Below are 24,056 nucleotides of genomic sequence, written 5' to 3'. Positions count from 1 at the left end.
CCAGCTCATCCCTAGCTTCTACTATTCCAGCAATGAGCCAGTGAGGGGAGAAAGGGGAGTGCCAGTAGTAATTGGTACTTAGATGGGGGAACAACTTAGTGTACATATATATGCTATCACCCCCAAATCCCCTGCCAAGACCAAGGCAAAGCTTCAAAATGTCTTTTCTAACTCTCACAACACTCTGCCAGTTACATAGATGGTTTTTTGTTTGTTTGTTTTGTTTTTTGAGACAGAGTTTTGCTCTTGTCGCCGAGGCTGGAGTGCAGTGGAGCCATCTCGGCACACTTCAACCTCCACCTACTGGGTTCAAGTGATTCATTCTCCTGCCTCAGCCTCCAGAGTAGCTGGGATTACAGGTGCACGCCACCACATCTGGCTAATTTTTGTATTTTTAGTAGAGACAGGGTTTCACCATGTTGGCCAGGCTGGTCTCGAACTCCTGACCTCAGGTGATCCACTAGCCTCAGCCTCCCCAAGTGCTGGGATTACAGGCGTGAGCCACCACGCCCGGCCAAAATCACTTATCTTAAATTTCATTTTATGTTTTTATTTTTTAGAGACCCGGGTCGCACTCTGTTGCCCAGGCTGGAGTGCAGTGGTGTAATCGTAGCGTACCGCAGCCTCCAACTCCTGGGCTCAAGCAATCCTCCTGCCTCAGCCTCCCCAGTAGCTGGGACTACAGGTGCACACCACCATCGAGGGCTAATTTTTTAATTCTTCACAGAGATGGGGTGTCCCTATGTTGCCCAGGCTATTTTCAAACTCTTAGACCAGGCAATCCTCCTGCCTCAAGCCTCCCAAAGTACTGGGATTACAGGCATGAGTCACCACACCCAGCCTTAAATTTCATTTTGTCCTGAGTTCCCCAGTGTGAAAATATTGGGTAGAAGGTGACCGAGGGTGGTTTATCCCAGGAGTTCCCAGGTAAGCATGTGGGCATCCTGACAATACCCAGCCCTCATCTCCTGGGACAACATGGAAAGCGTTCATGCTGGGGCCGGGCATGGCAGCTCACGCCTGTAATCCCAGCACTTTGGGAGCCCAAAGCAGGTGGATCACTTGAGTTCAGGAGTTCAAAACCAGCATGGCCAACATGGTGAAACCCTGTCTCCATTAAAAACACAAAAATTAGCCAGGCATGGTGGTACACACCTATAATCCCAGCTACTCAGGAGACTAAGGCAGGAGAATTGCTTGAACCTGGGAGGCGGAGGTTGCAGCGAGCCGAGATCACGGCCACTGCACCCCAGCCTGGATGACAGAGTGAGACTCCATCTCAAAAAAAGAAAAAAAAAAAAGAAAGAAAGTGGAAAGTGTTCATGCTGGGTTAGAGCTCTAGATACCCCTCTCTCTAGATGGTCCCTTCACCTTTGCTCTCACACCGTAATGAAACTATCTGGCAAGTAGCTTCCTGGCCTTCACAACACACAGCTAACAAAGCACACAGGGTATTTGTAAGAGAAGGGGCCTCTATCCAACCCACTCAGCACCCTATCTTCCCTAGCCAAACCTCCCTCGTGTTTTCTGGGTTTAGTGCAAAAATCATAATATAACAATGCTGGAATTATTTTAACAACCACTCCAGCCAACAATTTTCACATTTGCATGCTTTTTCATGTCCCTATCCACATAATTGGCCTTTTTAAAACTTAAGATGATGTCATAAGCATTTTCCATGTTGCTACATAGTCTTTATAATCATCGTTTCTAATGGTTGCATAACATTAATGGACTGGTTTTACTATAATTTATATAACCATTTCTCTACAATTCAATTGAAGGTTGTATCCAATTTTTCACTATTATACATAAGGCTAAAATTTGTATTTTCATGCTTTATTTCTTCTTTTACATGGAAAGAGCATAAATTCCAAGTAACAGTACAACGAGATCACAGGCTACGATCTTTCAGAATTCTTGAGTCCTTTTACAAAATTGCTTTCTAAAAAGATTTTATCTATGTTGCAACCAGCGATATATTGCTACCATCACTATAATCTTACGTATATTGAATGTTCTCATTATTTTAAACTATTGGTGGTTTCAAATACATAATGACGTCTAGTGAGGTTGAACATTTTTTAAAAGTTTGTTTCCTATTTCATCTACCTTCCTGAACTTCATTAAAAGCAAATCAAGAGTATATGCATACAGAATTCCTCTCTTTCTGTCTCCCTCCCTGTCCTTCTCTCCCTCTCTCCTTCATTCTCTCTCTCCCTCTCTTTTCTCTCTCTCACAAACAAACACCAAACCAAACCAAGACATAGCCTCATATTATTCCAGTAACTAAAAAATGTATTTCAGGCTGGGCATGGTGGCTCATGCCTGTAATCCTAGCACTTTGGGAGGCCGAGGCGGGCTGATCACTTGAGCCCAGGAGTTTGAGACCAGCCTGGGCAACATGGCAAAACCTCATCTGTACCAAAAATACAAAAATTAGCCGGGCATGGTAGTGCATGCATGTGGTCCCAGCTACTCAGGAGGCTGAGGTAGGAGGATCACTTGAGCCCTGGAAGTGGAGGCTCCAGCCTGGGTGACAGTGAGACTCCATCTCAAAAAAAAAAAAAAAAAAGTATTTTAATGAAAAGAAAAACAAAAAGTGGAAAGTTTTATGTGATCCAGATTTCTAAGTAGAATATAAGTTCTTAAGTATGTACTGCAAATGAAAATAAGTATTTATGATAAAAGTGAAACTTGGGGAAAGAAAGTGAGTTTGCATGGAGTCACCCATTAATCAGTGGCAGAAAGTGTGTTAAATGGCAATTAAACTGAGAGTCCCGGCCGACACCTGCCAGTTGACTAGAAGCAGCTCATGAGAAGGAAGAGTCAATGGCTGCCTGCCAGAGAATGAAATGGGGGGCACTGGGAGGTATCACAGCCCCAAATATCTCTCTACTGCCCATTTCCCTGCCTTAGTTTCCACCAGTGGAGATTCGAGCCAAGAAAAAAGTGCCCCGAGGAACTGAGGCAAAGGATAACTTTGTCAGGCTCATAATATACAAGAGACAGCTGGGACCCAGACCCTGAGAAAATAGCACATAGCCCAGATGGGACACAGAGGCGCTAGAGGGGCTGAAAGGGAAAGATCACTGCTTAAAACAGATGCTGTCTACTTGAAAAATGTTCCTAGGATTCTTATACACCCAGGACAGGAGTATGAACCTTTCTGGAAAGCAATTTAGTTGTATATATATAACAAGAAAGCAAAAAAATGTTCATACCCTTTGACCCAATGATTCTACTTCTAGGATTCCATCCAAGTCAATCAACAAAGATGCAAAGAAAGATTAAAGTAAAAAGATGGCAACTGCAATCGAATTGATAGTAACAAACAACTGGAAATGTCCTGAACAACACAATGGTTAGAAAACAATTCTTTTTTTTTGTTTGAGACAGTCTCACTCTGTCGCCAGGCTGGAGTGCAGCGGCGCCATCTCGGCTCACTGCAACCTCTGCCTCCCAGGTTCAAGCTATTCTCCTGCCTCAGCCTCCTGAGTAGCTGGGACTACAGGCGTGCACCACCACGCCCAGCTGATTTTTGTATTTTTAGCAGAGACGGGGTTTCACCATGCTGGCCAGGATGGTCTCGATCTCCTGACCTCGTGATCCACCCACCTTGGACTCCCAAAGTGCTGGGATTACAGGCGTGAGCCACTGCGCCTGGCCCAGAAAATAATTAAATAAACAATAGGACATACTCACAAGGAAATATTACACAATGATTCAAAAACTCTGTTTTCAGGTTATTTTTAATGAATGAGGGGAAAACTCACCACATCATAAGTTTTTTAAAAGATATGAAATGGTACATAATATGATCTCAATCATCCAAATATTATTCTTATATTCCAATATATGGTCTGTTTTAAAACCAGATATACAGTCTCCAGAATAGTAAATTATTATCTCTGGGCTATAAGTGGAATTTCATTTGCTTGTACATATTTTTCCAAATCTTCTACAGGGAGCATGTGTTACTTTATTTAGCAGGAGAGAAAGCTATTTAATTCCACACAGATTCCCACTGAAGTGTATTAAGTTTTGAATCTGATAATAAATTTCTCAATTCTCCAGAGTCCACAAACAAACAAGGCCTTCCCTAAATTATAGCTCCCTTGGAACTGTTTGGTGTTTTAAAGACCTAAACCTAATAAATAAATGTTTCACATCTCACAATTATCCAAGAGCCAGACATCTACCTGCCCAGAGGGCTTGAGCACCCTCCAAGCTATTTGGGTTTCTTACTTCGTATGGCAACATCCTCTGAGCGCCTTTCCTCCTTTCTCCTGCTGGTGTGGTCCCTTGATCTCTGGTCTTAAGAAGCGCCCAGGTCCTCAGGCCAACAGAATACTCAGTCCCAAGTCGATGCTGCTATTCCTCTAGTCCTACAACACATGAGCTGTACCTTGAAAAGTGCTCTGGGAAAAGGAAATGGGGACCCTGACAGGAACCCCCAGTGGAGTTTTCCTTCTTGAAACTTGGGAGATAGGACTGACATTTTAAAATAAGTGTCAGGCGAGGTGGTGTGCACCTGTAGTCACAGCTACTGGGGAGGCTAGGCCAGGAGAATCTCTTGAGCCCAGGAGGTGGAGGTTGCAGTTGAGCCAATGTCTCGCACCATTGCACTCCAGCCTGGGTGACAGGAGTGAAACCCTGTCTCAAAAATACATACATACATACATACATACATACATACATACATACATACATAAAATAAGTGGCTGGCTGGATGAGTGAAAAGATGAATAGATTGATTTTTTTTTTGAGATATGGTCTCACTCTGTCTCCCAGTCTGGAGTACAGTGGCACAATGATGGCTCAATGATGGCTCAATGCAGCCTCCACCTCCTGGGCTCATGCAATCCTCCCACCTCAGCCTCCTGAGTGGCTGGGACTACAGGCGTGCACCACCATACTCGGCTTATTTTTGTATTTTTTGTAGGTTGCCCAGGCTGGTCTCAAACTCCTAGGCTCAAGTGATCCTCTGGCCTCAGCCTCCCAAAGTGCTGGGATTACAGGCATGAGCCACTGTGCCCAGCCAGATAGATTTATTTTAAAGAAAAGCTATAAAGGTATTAAGTAATGAGAGCTGTGGTTTTCCGAATAGCCCTCTTGATTTTGAAGATGGCTAACATAATTTGGAGACAGAGGAAAGAATAGAGGGAAATATGGGAGACTCTGCCTGACTACTTAGCATTTTTGAGATAAATAATAAGAGAAAGTGGTAACAGAGATAAAGCCTTCAATGGTATTGGCTCAAGTACAAAATAATCTACTACAACCTCAGTTCAAAAATGAGAAAAAAATTACTCATTTTTAAAATCTAGAGATGTTTCTTTTACATTTTGTGTTAGCAGGACAAGGAATTTCTGGGATTTGGCTCCAGAAAATATTCAAAAGATGCTTTTTGACAAGGAGTGTGGCGTGTGGTACATATATCTTCTGTCCTGTTACCCCTACCAGGGCAGAAGCTGCAGGCAGCAGCTTCAGTAGTGATTGAGGTTCTACCAACCAGAAATGGCTCAACTGGGTAACAGGAGAAAGTTTTTCAGGAAATAACATCAGAGATCTCAAAGAGGACTGTATGAAATACAGCAGACAGGAACTGAGGTATAGAGATATGGAGCAGTCACTCACCTATTGCTAGAATACATACAGACCACATCAACGGAGTTCATATATGTTTAGATTTGCAGCACACATCAAGGTATATTGTGAAGCAACCAGAGCCTTCGCAATGTACAAACCCAGTAAAAACAACAGCAAAATGCAAGCACGGCTATTTGAGAACACATCCCTGAGAATGGGTCAAAGATAATAACTTAGGAAGTGTGGAAGCCTCCACTTCCTACTGCTCTAACATGGCCGCATTTTGAATCTGTCATGATAGCAGATTCCAAATAGTGTAAGGCGGGAGAATAAAGTGCGAGAGAAGGGAATGTACTGAGAACAAGTTCCCAGAGGAAGTGCAGGGTGAGGAATGCAAACATGTACAGGAATGGGGCGGGGGGCAGATCAGACAGGGTGCTGGCTTGACCCCGAGATAGCCCAATACCCACTGGACCCTAGAACTTGGAGTAGAGAGCAAGAGATACTCAAGAAGGAATTTTTGAAAAAATATGGGGGGAGGGGTGTAAGGGCAGGAGTAACTGGAAATTGATACCACTGCAATAAAGATGCCAAAAACAGCAAAATATTTCAGACACTCATGGCCTCTCTTCACAGCAGCCTCATCTACATTCAAAGAAAATGTGGTTGTTGGAGCCTGCAGGAAACAAAAGCCTGCCCGGGGCTGAAGGCTCGTCAGACCATCTCCACCAGAGAGGGCACCAGTGCAGGCACGCAGCCCTACTGGCTTTACCGCCTATAAAAGCTGAGATCTCCAACTTTCAGAATTGTGAAAGTTCCCCCACAATGAATTCAGTTTCACTGTAGGGCTTCCTAACAACAGCTGCAAATCCTGGAACTCTAATCTTCATTTTATAATGGACGATGTCAACCAGAGTGTACTAATACATGGGCAGTTAAGAGAATGAAAAGAAAACATCATTTCTCCCGGCCGGGAGCAGTGGCTCACACCTGTAATCCCAGCACTTTGGGAGTCCAAAGTGGGTGGATCACGAGGTCAGGAGATGGAGACCTCTCCATCTGGCTCCTCTTCACCCTGGCTAACACAGTGAAACCCTGTCTCTACTAAAAATACAAAAAATTAGCCGGGCGTGGTGGCATGCGCCTGTAGACCCAGCTACTCGGGAGGCTGAAGCAGGAAAATCGCTTGAACCCGTGAGGTGGAGGTTGCAGTGAGCCGAGATCGCGCCACTGCACTCCAGCCTGGGCAACAGGGCGAGACTCTGTCTCCAAAAAAAAAAAGCAAAAAAACAAAAAACATAATTTCTCCAACCTACTGGCCTTTTGCAAAGTGCCGGGGGTGGGGCAGGGGAGTGGTGAGGAGGGAGCGTAAATGGCCTAGCTGTGTTCCTCTAAAGACATGTGCTTCTGTCTCTTGATTTAGGGAAGGAGGAGGGGCTGGGTGTGGTACGGAGGATGTGCAGGTGACGATAATCAGTATGAGTATTTAAAAAAAATTTTTTTTTTAGAGGCAGGGTCTCGCTCTGGTGCCCAGGCTGGAGTGCAGTGGTGCGATCATAGCTCACTATAACTTCAAACTCCTGAGTTCAAAAAATCCTCCTGCTACAGCCTCCCGAGTAGCTGGGACTACAGGCGCACACTACTACAGCTAGCTAATTTTTCAATTTTTTGTAGAGATGGGGCCTCGCTATGTTCCCCAGGCTGGTCTTAAACTCTTAGCCTCAAGTGATCCTCCCACCTCAGCCTCCCAAAGCCCTGGGATTACTGAGATGAGCCACGGCATCCAGCCAATATGAGTATTTTTGAGGGAACTTTTGCAAGAAGATGACCATTCAAAAGGGTGTGCTGATTTCAGTTACCCATCCCATCCATGCAGTGGAGTGAAGGGAAAGAGCATGAGTCTCGAGCCAGACAGACCTGGATTCAAACGCAGAAAAGTTGCTTAAGTCTTCAGGGTCTATTTCCTAATCTGCAAAATGGAGATAATTGCTTTACCTACTTCAAGGCTGCTGTGAGAATTAAATGAAACAATGTGTGAAAAGCGCTGGACACCCAGACATTGGGTAAATATTGTTGCTGTTAAACTGCATGTGTAGGTGCCTAACAAGGAGTACACGGTCATCATTACTACTGCAAAGTTGCTTAACACTGGGCAGGCAGCTGCTGCATGTGCACCTCCATCCCTCTAACTCCAATGAGCAAATGTCAATGAAAAAGCTGCGACTCTGGGATTCCTCTCACAAGGAAAGGCATCAGCTTCCCTCACTCTTCCCTCTACTCCAAGAAACACCACATTTTACATCTCTAAAAATTCTCCAGGAGGTTTAAAACAAAAAATCCAGGCAATGCGCTGACTCCTTCTTGACCAGGCTACCCTGAGAGTTAACAGAAACCTAGACATGCTCATCAGCTTCCAAGGAAAGCTGCCTCTTGATCCAGCCATGGGCAATCACACCAGCAGAGAGCTGCTTTGCAAGGGGCCAGCCAAATTTGAGTCCCAGCCTTCGCACTTTAACTGCAGTGCTTCTCAAGAGCATCAGGACAAGAGGACCCAGCTTCCCATCCTCTTCATCTCAGCTGACCAGGCACTGTGGGCAAAAGGCACACCACAGGGCCAAAGCCCCCAAGCCACAGCAGTTTCCGTGAATCAGAAGAGATATTCTGATGCACTGTGGTCTGCAGCAAGCTCTCATCTGAGTCATCCAGCCTTTCAGCAGGGGCATCACCCACCTGTCCATCTATCCCATGAATTGGACAGGAGACCAATGCTGCTTGGGTCTTCCTAGTATCCTAGCACTTTGGCAAACACTTGGCAAGGTAGTGGGAGGGTTGCTCTGGGGCTCAGTTGATAGGGCTCATCAGCCTTCCCCTTCCCATTTCTGCAGAACAAAAACCTGCACCAACCAAAACCTGCATGTCTTCAAGATTTATTTTAACCACTCTAAAATACCGAGCTGAATATGGTTCAGCTCACTACTATGACATGATGAGATCTGCAGGCCCTATTTCCTTACACAGAAGAGAGAAGAAAGCACCAATGACAAGGAAAAAGAAAGGTTTGCAAAAACTCTTCACCAAAGGGCAGGCAGTTTCTCAATCAATACCAAGGTAATTACCAATCTGTGAAAGGAGCAAGGCTCCCATTACCAGCCAGCTAAAAAGGAGTGCCACAGACAATTTGTAGAAAGCATGCTGTAATGTACAAACAGGGTCAAAGGATACTTAGGTGTAAAGGCAACATCCGGACTAACAACTCCCATGTACCAGCTTGGTGAACCAAATCCCTACAGGTTTGAGGAACAACCACACTGCTCTTTTCTCTGCCATTTGGACAAGTGCAAACAATTCATGTGTTTGCATTCATTCATTAACGCAACAAACATTTACTTAGCACCTGGTACATGTCAGACATTGGGCTGGCCATACTCTAGACTACAAGCTAGACCTCTGATAGTGCAAAAGTCATCTGCTTCAGGCGGCACATGGTGAAGAGGGCTAACGTCTGAGATGATGATGATGCTTTCTAAAAGTGGCTTCTGAAAACAAGTGGGGGGCTTACAAGTCCTGTAAGCTCCCCAAAGACAGGGTCCAGCCCTCCAGAGGTAAAGGAAAAAGAAAAAATAAAGACAGGGGTTGTGTTTTGTTCGTCACTGCCTTGCATGTATAATACATGTCAACTGAATGCAACTGAAATAGAAAACAAAAACTTCTATTCTTTCAAGATCTTTTGCTTTGCTGTTTCGGAAGGCTTTGTAACCAAAGAAAAACAATGACAAAAGAAGGGAAAATGGGACTTGGTCAGATATATTAAGAACACCTTTAGTGCAATCTTGGGACTTCAGCCCCAAGTGCATCTACAGCTCAGCCTTCAGAGCCCCCAGAGCCACAGCCGGCTTTCTGGTGGGGTGCTCTCCCCTCCCTCTTCTCTGCCGTTTACTGCCCTCTGAAAACCCCACTTGGAGCCCTAAAGAAAGAAAGGGGGCGGGCAGGAAGAAGGAATGAGAAGGGGAAGATACATCCTGAACCGGTGTTCACCAAGAAGGAAGGAAGCCAAACCCTAAGGCTAGGGCCTGGGGGCAGGGCTGGCCCCGGGGAGGAGATGTGAGGGTGCTCCGGCCGCAGCGGGCCCTGCGCCCCTCTCTGGGCGTGCAGGGACACTTTTCCATTCTAAGCGGCCTAGCTTCCCACCCCCCCACCACCCTTCTTTTTTCTTTCTTTTTTAAAAAATTTTGGTGAAATCGTCTTTAGGACTGGAGGAGAAAAAGGGAAGCGTGTAAGGTGAGGAAGAAGTTGGTGAGAGAGAGAACGATAGCTCCCCTCGAGGGTTCACCCAACCTGGCACCGAACCTGCATTTTAGGGCAGTCCTATTCACTGTCTGGAGTTCCAGAAGCCCAAAGGCCAGGCTGCACCCAGAGGAAAGGACAGGAGTCCCTAGGGGAGCCTTCTAGGCCTGTCATTTAATAAGGTAGTGGGGGGAGAGAAAGAGGAGTCTCCATGGCCCAATCCGTACCCAAGGGACTTGCCTGGGGACGTTCTCTGCTCTCCTCCCCTCCCGCAGCCCGGGTAGTCGTTGCGGGGTCGGTGCCCCGGCGCCAGAACCCGCAGAGAAGTTTCGCTGCTGCAAACGTGAGAAAATGCAGCTCAGCAGAACTCCCGCCCCCACCCTCTCCGCGGCCCCACCCCCGCAGCCCGACCCCTGGCGGCGGCGACCTTGGCCACCAGGGGCACTTGGAGGAGGGGCTGCCCTCGGGGCTCTCCCAGAGGGCTGGAGGAGGCCTCCAGGGTCTGCGGCCACCTCCCCTCGCCTGTCAGCCACCAGGACGGGCGTATTCAGCCCTAGGCGCGCGCCCCTCGCGCCCCTAGGCCGCCAGGCCCCCGCCGGGGCGCCCCCTGCACCCCCAGCCCCGCCGGCCCCCGCGCGCCCCTCTGCGCCGCTCCGCTCCCGAGCCCGCGAGGGCGCCCAACTTACCCCCCAGTGCAGGGGCCGGGGCTCGGGCGGGGCGCGTTACATCAGGCGAGGTCGCCCCTCCGGCTGCCGGGTCCGCCGCGCTCCAGGGATTTCTGGGTCTGGCTGCCAAACTCTCCGCGCCTTTCGCTCCCCTTGCTGTGGTCTCCCCCAGTGCCCCCTCCTTCTCTCCCGTCCCTCGGCTCTTTTTTCCGGGTTAATTACGTTTCGCATTAAAGCAAAACCCAGCCCCGGATGTGAGTACAATGCTCCGCGGAGCCCGCCGGGGAGGGAGAGGGGTGCCGGGGCGCCGCGGGTTGGGAGGGGGCGCGGCCGGGCGCCTGGGCCGCGAGGGGGAGGCGGGGGCGGGGCGCCCGGAGGCTGCGCCCGACGCCGCCCGCGGTCCGCGCCTGGCAGGTGGGACCTGCGCCCCGAGACTGCCCCGCGGGGAGGCCCGGCCCCGACGCTCGCTCGGGCAGCAGGTGTCCGGGCAGGGGGCGTCCTTGCAGGAGGAGGCGAGCTGGAGCGCGAACTCCCTCAAGAACCCCATTTCCTTCTCCCAGAGCCCCACCCAGCGACCTCAGCTGGGCCTCCTTCGGATCCTGAGCCCTTAGCCTTTGGGGACCGAGGAGTTGGGGTAAGGGTTAGGGTCCCAAGAAGAGTGGCTTCTTCAGGTTGTCCTAAATGTACCCTAAGAGACCAGTGGGCGGGAACGCTCTAACCAGGGTTATAAGGACTTTAATTTCTTTATTTTATTTTATTTTTTAATTAAGACAGGGTCTGGCTCTGTCGCCCAGGCTGGAGTGCGGTGGCGCAGCCATAGCTCACTGCAGCCTCGACCTCCTGGGCTCCAGCAATCCTTCTGCCCCAGCCTCCCGAGTAGCTGGGACTACAGGCGCCTACAGCGTGCCCGCTGGGACTTTTTCGGTGTGATGCGAAGACTCCCTTCCTGCCCCCAGAGCATGAGGGTGCTCTGGGAAAAAATGGGAAACCGACAAGCATGTGTTACTATGTAGACCTCGCCAAGAGGAACTAAGAGAGCTGCTGTGCGCCGGTCCCGCCCCTGCGCTATCTCATTTGATCCACGCCGCAACCTATGGGTACCAGTCCGGTTCACGGTGAGGAAACCGAGACTCAGACTTGTGAAGTAATTTGCCCTGGGTCCCCATTTAGTAAACGGCAGGTCTGTCAGGTTCTGACACCGGCCTCCCACGTGGGGAGAGAGACATTTGAATATGCATCAAGTCAGGTGGACAACATCCGAAACATGAAATTGTAGTGGATTCGCGCGGGCCTGCAGGGCCGTGCGCCGGTGTCTGGCGATCCTGATGCAAACGTCGTTAATCAGGTGTAAATCCTACGAGGCTTTGAGAGAGGCAGGCATAAGAAGACGCTGAGGTTCTCCAGGACAAGGACTGGATTTGCAGGAAGGCGGGAGAGGCTGGGGCACATTCCCGGTGTTAACAGAGGAAAGGCGACCTCTTATGTCTCCACGACCGACCGGAGGCCACAACGCCTGGGAAGGGGGGCTCAGGCCAATGAGCCAGGACCGAGGGAGAAGGACAGCCCGCCCCACACCCCCCGAAAGCACCAGTGATGAAACCACACAAGTTTCCTCTTCCATTTTGATTGCCAAAGCAAAAATGAACCGCGCCGGTCTCTCAGGTGTGAAAAAAGACTGCTTTAGAGCATTTTGCTTTCAATAAGGAAGAAAAGGGGGACGATGGGCAAAAACGCACACACGCACAGACACACACACACACACATTTCCCTTGAAATAAATACATCAATGTCTTTTTTCCCCCTGTTCATGGAGGTTTTTGCCACTCATCTGTAAGTTTCAGGCACCAGAACAAACTGAAGAGCATCTCTTCTGGAAGCACGGAACCTGGATTTGAAGCCCAGCTTTGCCGTTTACTGGCTTTGACCCCTGGGCAAGTTATTTAACTTCTCAATGCCTCTGTTAGGAAAAGTCAGTGAGTTTAACATTTGTGAAGTGTTGAGATTCCTGTCGAACATGAAGTAGGTGCTATGTAAATGTTTTTTAAATTTAAAAATTAGATGATCATTTTCAGTATGAAAAGCAACACAATTCCATCCAGCTCCAAGCAAATCCGACTGGAACTGAGGGTTTCCAGTATGAGCAATGAGGTAAATTTCTCAGATTTCATGGTATGGTTCATATTAAACTCATAAAACTCTACTCCCCGTGGGGCTGCCTGAGTCATTCCATCACAGAGCCACAAGTATTTCCTGAGCACTACTGTATTGGATGCTGGGAGGCAAAGAGAAGCAGAAGGCCTTGGGGGCAAGAGAATACAGGTGTCTCTAGAAAAGGCTGAAGCAGTTTTGTGCCCTGGGAATGGCACAGAGAGTAAGTGCTGTCAACTTTTAGAAGGACAAGATATAGCCAGGGGCAGTGGCTCACGACCTGTAATCCCAGCACTTTGGGAAACCAAGGCAGGAGGATCCCTTGAGTCCGGGAGTTCAAGACCAGCCCGGACAACTAGGGAAACTTCATCTCTACAAAAAATAAAAAAAAAATAAATTAGCCAGGTATGCACCTGTGGTCCCAGCTACTCTAAAGGTTGAAATGGGAGGGTCACTTGAACCCAGGATTTTGAGGCTGCAGTGAGCCATTATCATGCCACTGCATTCCAACCTGAGTGACAGAGTGAGAACCTGTCTCAAAAAAAAAAAAAGAGGGAAATGTGTCTCTGTATGGGGGATGGGGGGCGGGGGGGATGGTGGGGGAGCTCAAGAAGGGAGTGGGCTTTGAAATGGGACTTAGATGGATACAGTTTGACACCAGTGGGAGGAGGCCAGGAACATGTCGGGCTGAGGGAAGGTCATCATCAGTGCACTCGGGGAGATGCTCATACTTCACTGGAGCCCCATTTACTGCTACACTTATCCCTGGCCAGGACCTGGCCCCAGTTAGATGACAAATCCTGCACTAATGTCCACTCTCTTATTCCTGGATCTCCCAGGGCTTCCTCAGAGGGCCCTCCACCCCCACCCTCCTCTCATGTTACCTTGAAGCAGGTGTCAAGTGAGTCTCTGCCCTGCTATGTTTTGTCATCCCTTTCTCTCTTTTTTGGGGGGCACTTTTTTATTGTGATAAAGTACACATGACATAAATTTTACCATTTTAAAGTGTATATGTAGTGGCATTCGGTAAATTCACAATGTTGTACAACTCTCACCACTGTCTAGTTCCAACCGATTTTCATCGCTTCTAAAGGTGACCCCATACCTATTAAGCAGTCACTTCCCATTCTTCTCTTCTCCCAGCCGCTGGTCACCACTAACTTGCTTTCCATCCAGTCTATGGATTTGCCTATTTTTGATATTTCATATAAGTGGAATCATATATATGTGGCCTTCTGTGTCTAGCTGCTGCTGCTGCTGCTTTTTTTTTTTTTTTTTTAGACAGTCTGGCTCTGTTGCCCAAGCTAGAGTGCAGTGGCATAATCTTGGCTCACTGCAACCTCCGCCTCCCAGGTTCAAGTGATTCTCCTGCCTCAGCCTCCCAAGTAGCTAGGATTACAGGCCCGTGCCACCACACCCAGCTGATTTTTGTATTTGTAGTAGAGACGGAGTCTCACCACGTTAGCCAGGCTGGTATCGAACTCCTGACCTCAAGTGATCCACCCGCCTCAGCCTCCCAAAGTGTTGGGATTACAGGCGTGAGCCACCGCGCCCGGCTGTGTCTAGCTTCTTATGTTTACTTTTGCCATCACTTCACTGACACATTTTGAAAATACAGTATTGCTGTTGCCTAATTTTGCCTAATTTTATACTTTAATTTTGTTCAGTGCAATAAACAGCCCTGATGTCTGAGAATGTGACTGTACCTGTGGGGAAAGGAATGTCAAAAAAGGACCTTTCACATGAGCTATTTCAGCCCCCTTGTTGTACCAAGATAAAATAAAGCTCAACAATTTGCTCAAGGTTTTGAAGCTATAATAGTTAGTGGCAGAGTTGGTTCTAGAACCCAGAGTTGACTACCTTAGAATCTTCTAGTATTGGTATAGAAACCTTGCCACCAAGATGAAAACGTCTGGCCTAGAACATAAGAATCTAAACAGAAAGCCTTATGCACTACTCTAAGCATTTATTTATGTACTTTCTATTCATTTTCAATGTTAATGGCTGGTTAGCTAGATAACCTAACAGCCTCCAGTGGTGAGCCAGTGTACCCTGCAGGGAACTATTGTTCTGTCCTCATAGATACCCATTACATAAGGCTGCAGCTGGGGCCAGTTAGTTCTATTAGGGAAAGTGTGGGGCCAAAGAGGCCAAGGTCATTGGTTTGATTCTGGTTCAGGCCAGTTCATTTTGCACAGAGATGGATTGCTCCAGGGCTATACATTGCACCTCTAATGTTAGCCAGTCATTTTATAAATAGCTGCTATGGGTTTTGATAGCAAAGTATGAATAGTTCTGTACCATCCATTTCTAGAATGATTGCTCAAACTGCTATTGTTTTATTCAGTCCAATTCATTCCACAAACAATTATCTGAACCCATTACCATTTTTCCTCCTGTATGTCTTGCATTTACTTATTTTCCAGGTACTTACTAATTGCTAATTGTTATGCATGTATTATCTCATTTAAGCTTTATAATGACAATGATCCTGCCATTATTTTATGATGATGAGATGGCTAAGACATAGAGATAAAGCCCTGATACAAACCTGGACACCCCGAGGCCAAAGCCTGGTCTTTTACCTACCAAGCTACACTGGTAGATGCAATGTTAGGCCTTGTGAAGGATGCAGAAAAGCATAAAACAAAACGCTTCCTTCCCACCCCGACACTTCCTATGTTTATCATCATTTAGAATCTCCATTCCATTTCACCTAGCAATTGCATATCCAAAGAAAGTTATATGGATATATAGATAGCAATACGTGCACACACATACGTATTTATATTCACTGCAGCATTGGTCATAATGGTAAAAATTGGAAATCACTTTCATGCGCATCAAGAAGGGATTGAACAGGTGCATCACTACAATCTTATGCTATGCTGCACTTAGAAAAGAATGAGGGCTGGGTGGGGTGGCTCATGCCTGTAATTCCAGCAGTTTGAAAGGTCAAAGCAGGAGGATCACTTGAGCCCAGGAGTTCCAGACTAACATGGACAACATGGCGAGATCCGTCTCTGGGAACGATTTTTTAAAATTAGCTGGACAGGGTGGTGCACACCTGTAGCCCCAGCTACTCAGGAGGCTGAGGCAAGAGGATCACTTGAGCCCAGGAGTTCAAGGTTGCACTGAACTATGATCCCAACACTACACTCCAACCTGGGCAACAGAACCAAACACTGTCTCACAAAAAAAAAAAAAAAAAAAAAAGAATGAGGTAGTTATCTATATGAAAAATACTATACATTTTAAGTGAAAAAAGCAAAGAGCTTTACATATAGTATAATCCCATTTCTATAAATAATTTTTTACATGAAAAAGGTCTATAAGAATACATTCCAAACTGTTAACCACAGTTCTCTTGTGGCAGGGGCAGAGGGGTGATAATGGTGGATTTCACTTTCTAAGAGATGTATTCTGTGAGGGTTCTTTTTTTGCAACAAGCATGCATGCATTTGTTTTTTTTTTTTTTTAAAAAGGAACAGGAATGATTTAAATTTTTCATAAAATTTAAAAGTTCCATGAGAAAGAAAATCATATTGCAGCCTTCGAGGAGCTCATCTCTTACTAAGGAGGGAATATAGTATGTACAGAAACTGATACATGCAGAGGAGAGCAGAGATAAAATTCCCTGGGAAGATTATCAACCAGCTGTGGTTGAGAAGGGCAGGAGAAAATGCATGAAGGACATGGCCCCTTGCAAGGACCTTGAAAGAAAGGTTAAAATGTAGAAAGGTGAAGGGGGGGTGAGAATAGGTGGATTCCAGATACAGAGATGATCAGAGGCAAAGCACAGAGCAGGAGCACATGGGATCTATTCAGGGAAGTGTGGCTGGTACAGTTCAGCTGGAGCACGGGAGGACACATGAAGGATTTTCATGGGGAATGAAACAGGAAACAAAGGTAGCTGGAGGGTCTTTATTGCTAAGCTAAGGAGTCTGTACTTACTACTAGGCTTCAAGAGCCACTGAAGGCTTTTGAGCAAGGAAGGGACACAGTTGGAAGTTAAGTGGCTATGATTTCATAGTTACTGGCTGCCTAGTAACTAGACTCTGGCACCCAGCTACCTAGTTTTGACTCCTGACTCGGTCACTAATTAGCTGAATAGCCAGGGACCAGTGACTTCTCTGTGCTTCTATAAAATGGGGAAGGTGGTGATGACAGATAACTGTCTCATACCATGGCATTTGGGATTGAGTGAATTCATGCTTTTAGGGAACATGGTTAAGTGCTGACAATGGTAAATTTGAAAAATCAGTATCATACCTTTGGATTTAAATCCTCGTATTTCATTTGAAACTTTTATCCCAAAGAGCTAACACTTCATGATAAATTAACTATTCTTTTTCCCCCACTCTCAGGGAATTAGAGATTTTTCATCTCATTTTACAGATGGAAGAATTTAGGTTTTAAGAGAGCGATAGCATCTCAGCATCACACAGCCAGTCATGAGCTGAATCCCTGGGTTCTGAATGGTAGTTCAGTGACCTTTGCCCAATACTTAAGGTCGTCTCTTAGCTCAAATTCTCAGAGCCTTGAGAGTAGGAAAATGGGGAGTAGAGGAAGCTTAGGAAATTTCTGTTTATAGGGTAAGAGAAACAGCAGTAAAGAACAGTAGTAAAGTAAAATCAAAAAACAGAAAACTCCGGTGGAACATTTGGAAGTTTATAAAATCAGACTTGTAAAATATAAACAGGAGATATACATACACACATATACATACGTACATACAGGTGCTAAAGTTATTTCCTAGTAAAAAAGTTTGGAAAGCATTGTTGTACTGCTAAGTCTGACACTAATAGTGTCATTTCTCAGCCTCAGAACTGAGTGTGCGTGCCATCCCCAGAAATAACAGTCTGCTGGCCAAGAGCACCATTCCTATTGATTCATGCTGATGGCATTGTTTTCCCATCAGTTTGAATAAGTGCAGTGCACCACTCGGAATCCTGCATCCTCAGTGATGCCCTGCAATTAGAGGGAAGAACTGGGACTTCCCAGTTCAGAGTGAGAGAATGAATAGGTACTTAACTTTGGATCTATGACCGTGTTTTAGCACTATGTTTGACTTTATTTTTGCTTAGACTAGTTAAATAATTCACTACTTCAGTACTGAGCCCACACAGGGGCTACTCTTAGTAAATACTTGTGGGTGAATATAGTCAAAGTTATTAGCAAGAATAAACTCTAGCCAGTTTATTCCAAGAGATGCCTATGGTAGTCAGTGAAGTGGGTTGACTTTTACATCAGTGATTCCCAATACAAGCTGATTATTACAACCCATAGAAAACAAAGAAAAGCAAAAAGGATATTTGGACACATAGACTTATGTCCTTTTATTATTTTGTTAATAGGCAATATATGTACACAGTAAAAAGTTCAAAAGAATTAAATATTCTTTTTCCCCCACTCTCAGGAAATTAGAGATTTTTCAACTCACTTTACAGATGGAAAATTTAGGTTTTAAGGAGAACGATAGCATCTCAGAATCACACAGTAGAAACGAATGAAGTCGATGCTTCCCTGCTTGACTTCTAAATTCTTGTGTTCTCACATACAAAGGAGTTACCAATTATTTTTTAAAAATACAAAATAACGGGCTGGGCGTGGTGGCTCACGCCTGTAATCCCAGCAGATTGGGAGGCCGAGGTGGGCGGATCACGAGGTCAGGAGTTCGAGACCTACCTGGCCAACATGGTGAAATCCCGTCTCTACTAAAGATACAAAAAATTAGCCAGGCATGGTGGCAGGTGCCTTTAATCCCAGCTACTTGGGAGGCTCAGGCAGGAGAATCGCTTGAACCTGGAAGGCAGAGGTTGCATTGAGCCGAGATGGTGCCATTGCACTCCAGCCTGGGTGACAGGGCGAGACTCCATCTCAAAAAAAAAAAAAAAAAAAGTACAAATAACAACACTGAAAAGCAGTATTTCTTCTGCCCATGTTCTCAAACACATTGTTATTCTTACCAGAGATAATTAATGTGTGTGTGTGTGTGTGTGTGTGTGTGTGTGTGTGTGTGTGTGTGTGTGTTTAATACTAAATATTCAGTTTTGCAAGAATATACCTAAAAATGATAACAGTAATTATCCTAGTGGTGGACTTATAGGTGATTTTTAAAATCTTGTTTTTCTAGGTTTTCTAAGTTTTCTTTAATACGCATGTATTATTTTATGATTCAAGAAAAAAAGTTTTACAAATAAATAGTTCTTACTGTGAAAGTACTTCAGCTATCTCACAGATGTTTTGTGATTTAAAAACAATATAGAACTGGCTGGGCGCAGTGGCTCAGGCCGAGGTTGGTGGATCACGAGGTCAGGAGTTCAAGACCAGCCTGGCTAAGATGGTGAAACCCCATCTCTACTAAAAATACAAAAAATTAGCCAGGCGTGGTGGCAGGCAGCTCTAATCCCAGCTACTCAGGAGGCTGAGGCAGATAATTGCTTGAACCCAGGAGGCGAAGGTTGCAGTGAGCCCAGATCGTGCTACTGCACTCCAGTCTGGGCGACAGAGCAAGACTCTGTCTCAAAACAAGAAAATAAATAAATAAAAATAAATAAAAATATAAATAAATAAAAACAACATAGAACTAACTTCATCCTCAGAAAATACTTGAAAATACTTGCCATGTCTGGGCATGCTGGCCCACACCTGTAACCCCAGCACTTCGGGAGGCCAAGGTAAGCAATTGCTTGATCCCAAGAGTTTGAGATCAGCCTGGGCAACATAGTAAAACTCTGTCTCTACTAAAAACACAAAAAGTCAGCCAGGCATGGCACCATGAGCATGTAGTCCTAGCTACCTGGGAGGCTGAGGTAGGAGGATCATTTGAGCTCAGGAGGTTGAGGCTGCAGTGAGTGATGACTGTGCTACTGCACTCCAGCCTAGCCTGGAGGACCACAGAGAGGCCTTCTCTCAAAAAAAGAAAGAAAATGCCAGTCTGTGGATATATTTTTCAAAAAATGTTAGCCAGTTTTGTGTCCATTCATATTAAAACTCCTGCTACCGGAAAAGAGATACGAAACCTAGTTAGCAGCTTGAACTCTGAGTCCTAGTGAATCAGCATGAGTCACTGGAGATAGGTAACTTGCTCAGGAATCTTCTTTCAAATTTCATCATAATTTGTATGATGACTCCACATGTCCTTCAAACTACATTAAACTTAAGTGTAGCACCAGACTGGAGAATTAAGGCCAGTCCAGTTTAACTCCTTCATTTAGCAATTAAACTATCACAAACTAAATTTATCCTTACACCTAATACTTAATGATGCTGCGGGTGTTTTAATTGCTTGAATGACCAAATGCACCCTTCAGTGTCTGAAGTTGTCATAGTTCCATCTCCCTAAGAAGACAAATAGGAACATTGTCACCTTTCTGGCAACTGCAGTCTCTGGAACAGAACTCTGAACTCATAAGGTGAGAAGAGAAGGGCCTCTGAGTTGCTAGCCAAAGTTCTGGGAGCCTTTCTTAGGTTTGATTATTGATTCCAATTGCATATCTAATTTCAGAAAGCCTGGGAGTATGGTTTCCTAGCCCTCAGCATATCAGAAACCTCAGGAGAATGGAAGAACCACTGGAGAAGTGGGTGAGAGGATGTGGAGGAGTGCATGGGTTTTGTTTTTTTGTTTTTTGTTTTTTGTTTTTTTTGAGACGGAGTCTCGCTCTGTCACCCAGGCTGGAGTGCAGTGGCGCAATCTCGGCTCACTGCAAGCTCCACCTCCCGGGTTCACGCCATTCTCCTGCCTCAGCCTCTCCGAGTAGCTGGGACTACAGGCGCCCGCCACCACGCCCGGCTAATTTTTTGTATTTTTAGTAGAGACGGGGTTTCACCATGGTCTCGATCTCCTGACCTCGTGATCCGCCCGCCTCGGCCTCCCAAAGTGCTGGGATTACAAGCGTAAGCCACCGCGCCCGACCTGTTTTGTTTCTTTGAGACGGAGTCTCACTGTGTCACCCAGGCTGGAGTACAATGGCGTGATCTCAGCTCACTGCAACCTATGCCTTCTGGGTTCAAACGATTCTCCTGCCTCAGCCTCCTGAATAGCTGGGATTACAGGCGCACGCCGCCACACCAGGCTAATTTTTGTATTTTTAGTAAAGACGGGGTTTCACCATGTTGGTCAGGCTGGTCTCGAACTCCTGACCTCGTGATCCGCCTGCCTTGGCCTCTCAAAGTGCTGGGATTACAGCTGTGAGCCACCACACCAGCCAAGTGCATGGTTTTATCCAGTTCATTCCTATGCCCATAAATGGGATTGCTGAAAAGTTAACTAGCATTCCCACAGGTTACATGTGCTCCTGGGGATTCCCACAGGATTCCCACAGGTTACATGTGCTCCTGGGGATGATCTTGGAGTAAGATGTGGTTGAACTGTGATCAGTGCCTTTGTTTTAGGTGGAAAGTGCTACGTGGTTTTGCTGGTAGGAAGGGTGGCCTGGTGGGGGGATGGCAGTGGAGATCACCCCTGTGGTGATAAGAGCAGCCTTAATGATTCTCTCATGCCCTTTTATATTCTTAAGATATTACATCATGTGCATTATGTATCTTTTTCTTAATAAAAAATGTTTTTAATTAATGTTCATAAGACTTTACAAATAAAAAGCCTGGAAAAAGTGTACAAATTAAAAATATTGTACCACATTGAGAAAAAATCACAATGAGATATCCTACACACATACCAGCATGGCTAAAATGAAAAAGGGTGACAGGCCAGATGCGGTGGCTCACGCCTGTAATCTCAGCACTTTGAGAAGCTGAGGCAAGCAGATCACTGGAGTCCAGGAGTTCCAGACCAGCCTGGGCAGCATGGCAAAACCCCGTCTCTACAAAGAAAAATACAAAAATTTGCCAGACACAGCGACATGTGCCTGTAGTCCCAGCTACCCGGGAGGCTGGGGCAGGAGGGTTGCTCCTGAGCCTCAAGTTCAGGAGTTTGAGGCTGCAGTGAGCCATGATCACACCACTGCACTCCTGCCTGGGTGACAGAGTAAGATCTTATCTGTAAAATAGATAAATAAATATAAATTTAAATAAATAAAAATAAACATGCAACTATCATAGGACCCAGCAATTGCTCTTCTGGGCATTTATTCCAGAGAAATGAAGACTTATGGTATTCACACAAAAACCTATACAGGAATGCTTATAGCAGCTTTACTTATAATAGCCAAAAACTGGAATCAACCCAGATGTCTTTCTGCTGGTGAATATCAGACAAAATGTAGTTCATCATACCATGGAATACTATTCAGCAATAAAAAGGAACAAGCTATTGATACACATAGCCACCTGGATGAATCTTCAGAGAATCATGCCAAGCAAAAAAAGCCAAACAAAAGGTTATATACTGTATGATTCCATTTATAGAACATTTTGAAATGATAAAAGTATAGAAATGGAGAACAGATTCATAGGTGTCAAAGGTTATGAAGTGGGTATGCACTGGGCATGGTGGCTCATGCCCGTAATCCCAGCACTTTGGGAAGCCAAGGCAGGCCAATCACGAGGTCAGGAGTTTGAGACCAGACTGACCAACATGGTGAAACCTTGTGTCTACTAAAAAAATACAAAAATTAGCCGGGCGTGGTGGTGCACGCCTGTAATCCCAGCTACTCAGGAGGCTGAGGCAGGAGAATCGCTTGACCCAGGGAAGCGGAGTTTGCAGTGAGCCAAGATCGCACCACTGCTCTCCAGTCTGGGTGACAGAGCGAGACTCTGTCTAAAAAAAAATAAAGAAGTGGGTATGGTGGGAAGGAAGGAAGTATATGTGGCTGTAAAAGAACAACACATGGTTACTTGTGCTGATGGAAATGTTCTGTGTCTTGGCTCACTCAATGTCAATATCCTGGTTGTGGCAACTCACTATGATTTACAAGAGGCTACCATTCAGGAAACGGGGGAAAGGCTATGCAGTATCTCTGAATTATTTATTACAATTCCATGTGAATCTACAATTATCTCCAAATACAAAACTTAATTAAAGAAAGAGGTTTTTTGTTTTTTTGTTTTTTGTTTTTTTGACGGAGTTTCGCTCTTGTTACCCAGGCTGGAGTGCAACGGCGCAAATCTCGGCTCACTGCAACCTCCGCCTCCCAGGTTCAAGCGATTCTCCTGCCTCAGCCTTCCCAAGTAGCTGGGATTACAGGCATGCACCACCACGCCCAGCTAATTTTGTATTTTTAGTAGAGATGGGGTTTCTCCATGTTGGTCAGGCTGGTCTTGAACTCCTGACCTCAGGTGATCTGCCCGCCTCGGCCTCCCAAAGTGCTGGGATTAGGCGTGAGCCACTGCGCTTGGCCAAGAAAGAGTTTTAAAGCCAGAAAATTTATTGTGAGTGTTCTGTGCTTGAATAGATGTTATCTGTTTTTTTAAAAAAAATCACTTAAGGGCCGGGCGCGGTGGCTCACGCTTGTAATCCCAGCACTTTGGGAGGCCGAGGCGGGCGGATCACGAGGTCAGGAGATCGAGACCACGGTGAAACCCCGTCTCTACTAAAAATACAAAAAAAAAAATTAGCCGGGCGTGGCGGCGGGCGCCTGTAGTCCCAGCTACTCGGAGAGGCTGAGGCAGGAGAATGGTGTGAACCCGGGAGGCGGAGCTTGCAATGAGCCGAGATTGCACCACTGCACTCCAGCCTGGGCGACAGAGCGAAACTCCGTCTCAAAAAAAAAAAAAAAAATCACTTAAGGACAGGTGCTGCGGTTTATGCTTGTAATCCCAGCACTTCAGGAGGCTGAGGCAGGCTGATGGCTTGAGTCCAGGAGTTTGAGACCAGCCTGGGCAACGTGGCAAAACCCCATCTCTACAACAAATAAAAAAAATTAGCCGAGGACAGGTGCGGTGGCTCAAGTCTATGATCTCAGCACTTTGGGAGGCCGAGGCAGCTGGATCACTTGAGGCCAGGAGTTTGAGACCAGCCTGGCCAACATGGCCAAACTCCATCTCTACTAAAAATACAAAAAATTAGCCGGGTCTAGTGGTGTGCAACTGTAGTCCCAGCTACTTGGGAGGCTGAGGCAGGAGAATTCCTTGAACCCGGGAGGCAAAGGTTGCAGTGAGCCAAGATCATGCCACTGCACTTCAGCCTGGGTGACACAGCAAGACTCCGTCTCCCTGATTCAGGAGGTCAAGGTGCTGATGGCCATGATCTCCATTGCATTCATCTGGAGCAGACCTACTCTCATGTGTGTGTGTGTGTATGTACATATATATATAAAACTTATGGTGAACATATATCCCTCTTGATCCTGCGTAACTGAGGCATCCCTACTTATGAACTCCACAGACTAAGCATAGTTTTGCACATTGAGGCTGGCAATCCTTAAATTGTTGGGGGCTAACATTCAGTTTTTAGTTGTGTCCTAA

The 24,056-nt window shown here is 46.1% G+C and overlaps 1 protein-coding gene across 5 annotated transcripts in view; it reads right to left on the bottom strand.

Annotated features, from left to right (window-relative positions):
• The window catches only part of PLEKHA2 (pleckstrin homology domain containing A2), a 66,955-nt gene extending 56,179 nt beyond the window's left edge, over positions 1 to 10,776 (bottom strand). For 2 of the 5 annotated variants that reach the window (XM_032144294.2, XM_032144292.2), the window contains exon 1: positions 10,563 to 10,773. The gene's annotated coding sequence lies outside the window, so the exon portion shown is untranslated. Of the gene's footprint in view, positions 1 to 4,248; positions 4,349 to 10,116; positions 10,219 to 10,562 lie in introns of those variants that run through there. The other 3 variants (XM_058433602.1, XM_032144295.2, XM_058433601.1) reach the window with 3 other exon arrangements.
• Positions 10,777 to 24,056: the final 13,280 nt, after the last annotated feature.

Source organism: Hylobates moloch, unplaced genomic scaffold (assembly GCF_009828535.3).
Source record: "Hylobates moloch isolate HMO894 unplaced genomic scaffold, HMol_V3 SCAFFOLD_22, whole genome shotgun sequence".
NCBI classification, from domain to species: Eukaryota; Metazoa; Chordata; class Mammalia; order Primates; family Hylobatidae; genus Hylobates; species Hylobates moloch.
The sequence above is the reverse complement of the archived record's forward strand: the minus strand, read 5'-3'. Positions and strand labels throughout refer to the sequence as shown.